Source organism: Saccostrea cucullata, unplaced genomic scaffold (genome assembly GCF_032062105.1).
Source record: "Saccostrea cucullata isolate Sc308-1 unplaced genomic scaffold, CSIRO_AGI_Scuc_v1 ctg14187, whole genome shotgun sequence".
Classification (NCBI taxonomy): domain Eukaryota; kingdom Metazoa; phylum Mollusca; class Bivalvia; order Ostreida; family Ostreidae; genus Saccostrea; species Saccostrea cuccullata.
This window is the reverse complement of record NW_026933773.1, coordinates 38,423-48,667: the sequence shown is the minus strand read 5'-3', so window position 1 is coordinate 48,667 and position 10,245 is coordinate 38,423. Positions and strand designations below refer to the sequence as shown.

Below are 10,245 nucleotides of genomic sequence, written 5' to 3'. Positions count from 1 at the left end.
ATCTACAACAAACCGATAAACTGAGGTCAATACTGTTGCGGAATATGAATTTGTTTTCCAAAGATGACAGGGATTTTGGAAGGACAGATATTGTTAAACACTCCATTAATACAGGATCAAGAGTACCAATACGACAACCTCTGAGAAGAACCCCTGTTCACTGGAAGGACAGTAAAGACAAACAGATTGAAGAGATGCTCAAGTCAGATGTCATAGAAAAATCAACAAGTCCTTGGGCTGCAGGAGTAGTTCTTGTAAGAAAGAAAGATGGGAGCCTACGATTTTGCGTAGATTATAGAAAATTGAACGACGCTACTATCAAGGACGCCTATCCTCTTCCGAGGATAGATGAGTCCTTGGATCATCTTTCAGGATCCTTTTGGTTTTCAACCCTTGATCTCTCATCGGGATATTGGCAGTTTGAAGTAGATCCCGTCGATAGACCAAAGACAGCGTTTATTACAAAGAAGGGTTTATATCAGTTCAAGGTAATGCCGTTCGGACGGTGCAATGCCCCAGCGACCTTCGAACGACTCATGGAGACAGTCCTGTGTGGTCTCCAAAGGGATATATGTCTCATATATCTTGACGACATTATTGTGTTTAGTAAAACCTTTGAGGAAATGACAGAGAGGTTGCAGAAGGTCTTTGACAGATTGCATTCAGCTGGACTCAAATTGAAAGCCAAGAAATGAACTCTTTTCGGAGAGCAAGTTGAATACCTAGGGCATATTATTTCCAAGACCGGAGTAGCAACAGATCCTAAAAAGGTAAAAATTATCAAACACTGGGCAGAACTGACAACTGTTAAAGAAGTTAGATCTTTCATCGGGTTATGCAGCTACTATCGGCTGTTTGTGAAAGATTTCGGGAAAATTTCTAAGCCTTTGCACCAGCTTACAAACAAGGATGTCAAATTTAAGTGGACTGAGGAATGTCAGCGTGCATTTGATCAATTGAAAAGTTTCTTAGTCAATGCACCTATACTAGCTTTCCCTGACTTCAGTAAACCTTTCATTCTCGACACAGATGCGAGCGACATTGCCATAGGAGCTGTTTTATCACAAAGCCAGAACGGGTCAGAGAGAGTCATAGGGTATGCTAGTCGAACACTCAGCAAGGCAGAGCGAAAATACTGTGTCACCAAGAAAAAGCTATTAGCTGTCGTCTCTTTCGTAAAATATTTTAGACACTATCTGTATGGGCGGAAATTTGTTGTTCGTACTGACCATGGCTCACTACGTTGGCTCCTCAATTTCAAACAACCAGAAGGCCAACTAGCGCGTTGGATTGAAATTTTGGGCATGTATGAGAAGACTGTCGAACATCGCCAAGGTGCTCAACATAAGAATGCTGATGCACTCAGTCGACGTCCATGTGGGAAATGCAAATATGATCCAGACTGGGAGGCTCATCTTAAGGTTAGAACAGAAACGGAGCCTAATAAAGTCCTTTGTATCTGCAGTGGAGACAAAGATGGTGCAACTAATGACAATGAAGATAATGAATTTTCTCTAGTTGATCTGCAGAGTAAGGACAAGGAAATCGGCCTAGTGAAACATTGGCTCATGAGCAACGACAAACCAAGTCAATCTGATACAAGTTATAGCGGAGTCATGTCAAAGTATTTTTGGGCGCAAAGAAATATGCTGGAGATAAAAGAGACTTGCTGTATAGGAAATGGACAGATGACAAAGGAACCACCTTGCAGGCGATCATTCCATTTCAGGACAGACGCAAAGTTCTGGAATACTGTCATAATCACAAAACGGCAGGACACTTAGGAGTGAGGAAGACACTAAGTAGAGTTAGACAACGATTTTATTGGCCTGGTTTGCAAAGAGACGTGAGACATTATGTGAAAGGATGTGAAATATGCACCAGATCTAAAGGTCCTACAAAAACGAAAAGAGCTCCAATGTAAACATTGGGAGCTGGTATGCCAATGGAAAGGATTGATATTGATATCGTGGGAGAATTGCCTCGAACGGAGGGAGGCAACAGATACATTGTTGTAATCTGTGACTATTTCACAAAGTGGGTCGAGGCATTTGCGATGCCAAATATGGAAATGATCACAATCGCCAAACTGTTGGTTGAGCAGGTGATATCACGATTTGGAGTGCCAGGGTCTGTGCATTCAGACCAAGGGAAGCAGTTTGAAGGGAAAATTTTCACTGAAATGTGTAAAATATTGGATATAAAGAAAACGCGTACGAGCCCTTATCACCCGGAATGTGATGGACTTGTTGAAAGGTTTAATAAAACCTTGCTCACGATGTTGAGAACTCTTGTGGATGAGAATCAGTCAAACTGGGATGATCTGTTACCTTATGTCTTGATGGCATACAGATCAGTGGAAAATGAGACCACTGGGTATAGCCCCAATTATTTAATGTTGGGAAGAGAGGTTGGTACACCTCTTGATATTCTTTTTGAGATGTCATCTAATTTGAAAGAGATTCCTGTTCAGAAGTGGGTTTGGGAGCTCAAAGAAAAAATGGAGTTAGCACATTCTTTCGTGAGGAACAGTTCAATAGGTTCCATGCTCAGACAAAAGAGTCTACATGACACGAAGTTAAGCTGGCAGACATTTGAAAAAGGAAATGAGGTTTATGTGTATTTTCCACGATACGCTGTTGGGAAATCTCCGAAGCTTACACAGTTTTGGCGAGGTCCATTCATAGTTCAGGAGAGGTTTTCTGATGTCACCTACAAAGTTAATTGTGGTGCAAACGGAAAATCTCAGGTCATACATGTCAATCGTATGAGGCCAAAGAATACCCAAGTGTTGAGGGGAGGACAAGGAACAACTTCTGATACTCAAGAAATTGGCTATGATGACATTCAAGAGGAGGAAACTTTGACGTCAGAGAGCAATAGAAACATTGAACCCGAAAACCGCAGGGAGAGACGAAGACCAGGATATCTCTCCGATTATGTTCTGGATATATAACTCCTTTACTATGTGTTTGCAAGAAAGAGTTGTGAGTATGTTTTTTTTGATTACTGAAGGTATTTTCACCTGATTTTTCGTACTTTTGAAACAATTCATAAAGCAAATAGCTGAATTATATTATAATATAAAATTTAAAAAAAAAAGAAAAATGATAAAAACAACAAAAACAAGCATGCGAGGTCGCATGGATTTTGAGGCGTAGGTAATGAGACAAACCGGGAAAAGATATTCCGGTACAAGTCTTGTTTTAGCCATCTTCCGCTAGATGGCGTTATTTCAGCTTAGAGACTATAAATACAGGTGAAGCGGCAAATTAATTAAATTGCGAACTGGATGCTGATGAGTTAAGACCAGCAGACAACTTGTGAAGAAAGGTATTTTTATTTAATTATAATAAATATATACTTGAAGCTTTCAGACGTGACTGAATAAGTCTTTCCTGGCTTTTGGTATTGTTTGTTATTAAAAGCGACAGTGGGAGCTAGCAAGAGCTGTACTATACAGGAGCCAGAAAGAGCCGCACTGTTGGAACTGCGCTGTAAGAGCCAGTATCAAAGAAAAGAAACTTTAGGAGCCGCTTGAGCCGATCGCTTATGAGCCAGCATCACTGATTTTCTGTATATAATTGATTTAAGACAAGTAGTCTAACATTTATTTGTATATATTGCTTAATCATCTATTTGTATTAATTGAACCTGCCAGGTCCTCAGAAAGTTAACTGAGGGGATTCAGCCGCCTCTTCTATTTGTTATTATATAATTAGGTTTCACGCTACAAAGGCTATGTTCCTTTTTAGCACGGCGTGTGTGACCGGTCGGCAGGGGATGCTCAGTCCTCCATGGCACCTGATCCCACCTCTGATGTTTCGGATGTCCGTGTTTGCCCTGCTCTCATTTTGTATATTTGTTTAATGGACGTTGAGATTGAATACTGTTCGTTATTTTCATATCCTTCTTTTCATGCTTTCCTAAGGATAGGTGAAATAACATACTCTTCTCTGGGAGATCCACTACCACTTTCAGCAGTATCATTTGGGAAACAACATGATGGGTCCCCCGAAAGTTTGTGTGTAACCATGGTCAACTTCAAGCACCATATTGGAAACCACCCGTTACTTTACAATTATCAGCAAACAAGGAAAACAAGCAGTTATGCCCTGTTTTAGCTATATGGGACTATATGAAATTGAGAGGACAGAATGCAGGTCCACTGTTTATGTTCCAAGGGAAATCCCCAATATCTAGGCAATATTTCAATCAACAATCGAAAATCTCTTTAACCTTTTTGAACTATGACACAAAAAGTTACAAAGGACATTCTTTCAGAATTGGTGCAACAACATGGGCAAAATCAAAAGGAGTTTCCGATGACCAAATTCAACTGTTAGGACGTTGGAAATCTAATGCGTATAGGAAATACATTCGAATTCCTTTATTGAATTTGTAAACAGGACATGGGGTCAGGGGCCTCTGTCCTCTAAAGTTACTTGTAGAGTATGGACACTAAGTTTTTTTTGCATATACGGTAATGTTAGTTTGAAAATAATTACTGCAGTATTTTTCTGGCATGGGGCTTTGGACCTCTGTTGGAATGGAATGTTAATGTATCTTTATGAAATTATGTATTTTTGAAGAAATTTTATAGTTATATTGCAGGGTAGAAATCTAGTCATGTAGTTAATTTCATTTCAATCTCTTGCCATTGACATATGTAAGGTACTTATGCCATACAATTGTGTTTCTCATTCATTTTGGGGTGGGGGTATTACTTTTCAATACGCCTTTCAAGTAATACTGTGGCAATTTTTGGTCCCCCACCTTTGATTTTCAAGGACCTAACGATGAATATATTATGTAATACTCTTTGTTCATGTTGGCATAATGATTTTTACAAGGCAGAGATGTTTTTGACCCGGATGTAATAATATATGTTTTTAAATATACATCCGGGTTATTTCATTTCAAATTTTTGTAGTTAGTGATTGTTCCAATATTACGTCATTTAATTAATAATTGACCATTTTCAATTCTAATTTGTGATTGAGTGATTTATAAAAATCAAACAGAGCCAAAATAAATGAGAGCTAAGGGATTTGACAAAAAATAACATTTATGAACATAAATGTGTTTTTGGCAATCATTGTTAAAAAAGAGTTATTTCCTACTTAAAAATGAATTGGAAAGAGTGATCCAATCTTGCTCACTGCTAGGGGGCATTGCAAACAAAATCAAAAGATCAAGTGTCACCCTGTTGGTAGCTGGAAAGTGTTTTACAGCCCACCACCCTCCTTAACGCAAGTGTAAACTAGTATTTTTTATTTATTTTTGTTTTAATTACAGCTCGTATTCATAATATTGTTTAGGCATCAGTTGTAATATTTGTTTATTTTGAAAATTTATTCTAGTCAATCATTTTATATTTTTCTGTGTTTTTATTTTTGACTTGTCATAATGTGTGTTGGGGCAATTTTTGGTCCCCCACCTTTGATTTTCAAGGACCTAACGATGAATATATTATGTAATACTCTTTGTTCATGTTGGCAAAATGATTTTTACAAGGCAGAGATGTTTCTGACCCGGATGTAATAATATATGTTTTTAATATACATCCGGGTTATTTTATTTCAAATTTTTGTAGTTAGTGTTTTGTTCCAATATTACGTCATTTAATTAATAAATGACCATTTTCAATTATAATTTGTGTTTGAGTGATTTATGAAAATCAAACAGAGCCAAAATAAATGAAAGCTAAGGGATTTGACAAATAAAAATTTCCAGGAATTTAATGATTGTAAATTGTATTTTGACTGACGTAAAGATGTATATAAAGAATGATCTAAGTAATCAATGGAGTAATACCGTATATACTCGCCTATAAGTCGGATTTTTGGGAGTTAATTTCTGGTCCAAAAACTTTATGTTCGACTTATGATTATATAATTTTGCATGAAAGACTTAGATTTTACTTGTTGTTGGCTACATGGACCATATAATAGTTCTAAATTTCTTTTCTCAGGAGACAATATGGATGATAAAAGTATAAGGTCATCTACGCTTAAAATAAGGGGCATATAAGCAAGACTTCAAGCAGGTGTTGGGAATCACAGCAAAGAAGCAGTCCTGACAGGTTCACTTCAGATAACTAAGAAACTAAATCCGTGGCAGAGGTCATGGAAAAAAAAGTTCTCAGGAGATTGAACGCCTGGCAGAGGCCATGGAAAAAAAAGTTCTCAGGAGATTGAACGCCTGGCCAGAGGCCATGGAGAAAGAAAAATCAGTTCTCAGTAGGAGATTGAACGCCTGACAGAGGCCATGGAAAAAGAAGAGTTCTCGGGAGATGAGGTGCTGACCTCTGTAAGGCGAAATATCAAATGAAGAAGAACTATGACTTCGTGAAAAAAGAAAATGAGTGCTTGAAAAAGAAGATAGAAAGGATGCAGCTAGACTTGTCCTCTTAAAGTGAGCCTTTTGAAATCGCTGAGGAAAGTCAGGAGATTCCATCCAGTCAGGATGCCATTCCTCCGACTCAGAATACGGAACCTTATTTGAGAAAAGTATTGAAAAAGAAAGTATTTGTTGTTATAAAGATACTGTAAATTAATGTAAGCAAAGAAATATCATTGGAATTTTAGAAAGACAAAAAAGGTAATATTATAACATAACCTTAAAAAACGGTTGTATTTTTATTAATTTTTAAAATAACCATGCACTTACAGGATATTACAACTGATGTGTTTGAATTAATGTTATTCTAAATTTTAATACAAATCAATGACACTTCACCTCTTATTCTCTTTTCAGGAAAGAGGAGAATGAGAACCGACAAGGTCTGCCATCCACCAATTTTCCAAGAAAAGGAAAGTGCCAGTAGGACAAAACGGCGTCTGTCAAATCCCTACGCAAAATCTGCGTTTGTTTGGTTCTCTGACGATGACGATTTCCAACGTTACCGAGTCTTCTCTACTCACCAAAGAAATAGCGTCTAATGTTGAACATTTTACAGACTTTGAGTTGCCTCCAAGTATAAAGAGTGTTTGTGCGCAGAAATACAACAGATCCATCAAAACTTCCAAGATATTTTTTATATAACAAAATGAAACCGACAAATGCAATGCTGTTCGGACTACAGCAAGAAAAACAAGAGGCACATGGGCAACATCGCTCACCTGAGCACCTTTGGTCAGCCATTGTGGCCCCGCCCTATCCCCCGGGGTCATGATTTGAACAAATTTGAATCTACACTACCTGAGGATGCTTCCATATAAATATGATGAACTATGGCTTTGTCATTCTTGAGAAGAAGATTTTTAAAGAATTTTCCTATATATTTCTATGTAAAACTTTGGTCGGCCATTTTGGCCCCGCCCTACCCCCGGGGGTCATGATAAGAATTCTACTTCAAATTATTCTACTCCATATATCCATGCAACTTTAGAAGTTAACGTCCCAATTAAAAGAGCAGGAACCAGGAAACGTTTTTATTATTCAAAATTAGCTGATGGACTCCATCCAACAAATGATCTAAATTCACAAATTCGACAACGATTTCAAAAAGCTATCACATTAAATTCTACATTACAAGACTCGGATGAATCTGACACAGAACCGAAACGTTTTTGGAAATATTTTTTTTAAAAAATCCCGATTAAACCAGTATCATTTGTACATATATTGTCTGTTTAAATATTAATTATAATGATATTCACATTGTTTTTACTCTGTTTCTTCTTATTATTGAATAATATATTTTTCTTCCTGGGTACTTGATCTTGTAACCTACTTCTATAATTAAAGTTAAACCTATATTTGTGCATGTGTGCAATGTGTAGAAAAGTTGACTTGATCGTTGCACATGCATGGCCATGTGCATGTGTTTAATGTGTTCAAGGACCAATATAGTCTTTTTTTTATGAAGCTTACAGGGAATAAGACATCAAAATGAGTTTAAGAGCATTTATAATTAATATTTATTGTTTTTTTCTTCAGAAGTGTAAAAAGGAACATAACTCTTGAAAAGTGTGGATGAGCTTTCTTAATTTTTATTTCTTTTTTACAGTTATTATGGATGAAATTTAAAAGAAATCACTAAACTACCTTAAAACTATAGAGCTGCAAATACTTGGGGGCTACACAAAATTGAGCATGGGAATAAGAAAGAAAGGATAGTAGATATCAAAAAAGTTGGTAGAAAATGCAAAGCTGCATCCAAATTGACCAATTTCAAGATAGATTTGGTAGAAAAAGAAATCAATAATCTGAAAGAAGAAAACAAAATAACTAAAAGAGGAAAACAAAAATAAAAGAGATTTAGAGAAACAACTAAAAGAAATTCAAATTGAAAAGATTGAAAATTGAAGAGCAACTAAATAGCTAACAACAAATCATAAATACTTTTATTTCTGATAATCGTCATGATGACGACTCTCAAAGTGAATCAGCTGTAAATTCCGATGATGGACAATCACAAGACCTCTTTGTCTGTCCACAAACAAAGAAAAGCTCACAAACAAAGAAAAGCTAGAAGGATTCACTTTGAAAGACTTCATTAATACTTTATATATATACAATCTACATTCAATATTAGAAATTTACTTGTTTACTCATGTGTCTCAAGAGAGCTGCAGGGGTAAACATGTTAAAAAATTATCCTTAAAAATGTTTTCAAATTCTTCATAAAATAAGACTGTCTTCTAACTTTCGTATCTAAAATATTCTTTTATGTAATAAAAATACTATGAAAAATAAATTATATCACAAAAAGACATTCAGAAATAAACTTAATTTAATTAAGACAAAATACTACACACGTAAGCATTTGTCTACTGTATGGAATATGTTGAGAATGTTCAATTTTTTCTTTTCAAGTTTTAATTAATCTCAGTTTCAAGCTAACATATATATTTTTCAAAGATAATATAATAATTTTTTAGCACTTCATTATTTTTATGTAAATAAAATGCAACCATAAACGAGAGTCATCGTTCCATCGCCCTTGAATTCTTTTTTATTAAAATATTAATTAAATGTTTACAAACAATTCTGTGACTATTATTTCTGTACAATTAAAAGACTTACAAGCTTAGAGATAGATTAATTTTAAATTTACACCTTCAAAAGAAACTGAGTATAAAATTTTAGGTTAACTATTAAAAAAAATAAATATACTAGCAATAAAACTAGAAATCAACCTCTGAAGGATGCTGTACTTTACATCAATTCCATTACTTCAGAACCTTAAGGTTAATGGTATTTATGCCTGTGGTACTATCAACACAAATCGTAAAGGCTTTCCAGATGAACTAAGGAACCCAACTTTTAGTGGTCTTGGTGATGCAGAACAACTGCAACATGACAATTTGGTTGCAACAGCATGGAAAGAAGCCAAACCAGTAAGTGAATGTTTGTTGACGTATTTTACTGAGAAGTATATCCATCCATTTGATAAATCATATATGTATTTTATAGGTTCATATTGTTTCAACCACATCTAATCCACTTGGGGATGGACCAACACATCGTCGAGTACCTGGAGGGGAGGTCATCCTAATACAACGACCACCAGCTATTGCAGCTTACCAGGAAAATTACTATGGAGTTAATCGTGCCATGAAGAACCGTTCAAAGTGTCCAATTGGTCGACAGTCAAGAAAGTACTGGAAGTATGTCATGAATTTCATACTGGAGGTGGCCCTGGTCAACATGTTCCTACTTTGGAAGATGATCCCTGGGGTGGTGAAACCAAGACAACATTATTTTCTCGGTGATCTTCATATTGATATTGCCATGAGTCTTATTGCAGATTTTTCTAACAGGAAGCAGCCAAGATATTCTGGAGTGCAGCTAATTACAGCAGCAGGTTCAAGTCAGCATCGGGGCATAAAGTTGGATAGACCCCGTGGATTGTGTAAATGGTGTGCAAAAGAAGGCAAGAGGAAAGATATCCTTCTTCTTATTGCTGTGACAAGTGTATGGTTCATCTTTGTCAGAGTGCTTGTTTTCAGGCATACCATGTGCATAATCAGCTTCCAATTTTGTAATGAATGACTGTCATTATCATAGTGTGAATCTTTATTCACTGTTGCTATAATCTGTATCTTTATTGTATGCAACATTAATTTTTGTTAAAGATTTTAGTGATACAATGTACTTTATATATGTACATGATTTTATATATATCATGTGATCTGCACATGAAAAAGAATTTATTTTGAAGGTCCAAACTGTCCTTGAATAAAGGCTTTGACAGAATTTAATTATTGTGAAACTTCAAGACTTGTTGCAGGTATA

General features: G+C 36.0%; 1 pseudogene; it reads left to right on the top strand.

Annotated features, from left to right (window-relative positions):
- Nucleotides 1-9,155: 9,155 nt before the first annotated feature.
- On the top strand, nucleotides 9,156-9,995 carry LOC134239312 (piggyBac transposable element-derived protein 4-like; annotated as a pseudogene).
- Nucleotides 9,996-10,245: the final 250 nt, after the last annotated feature.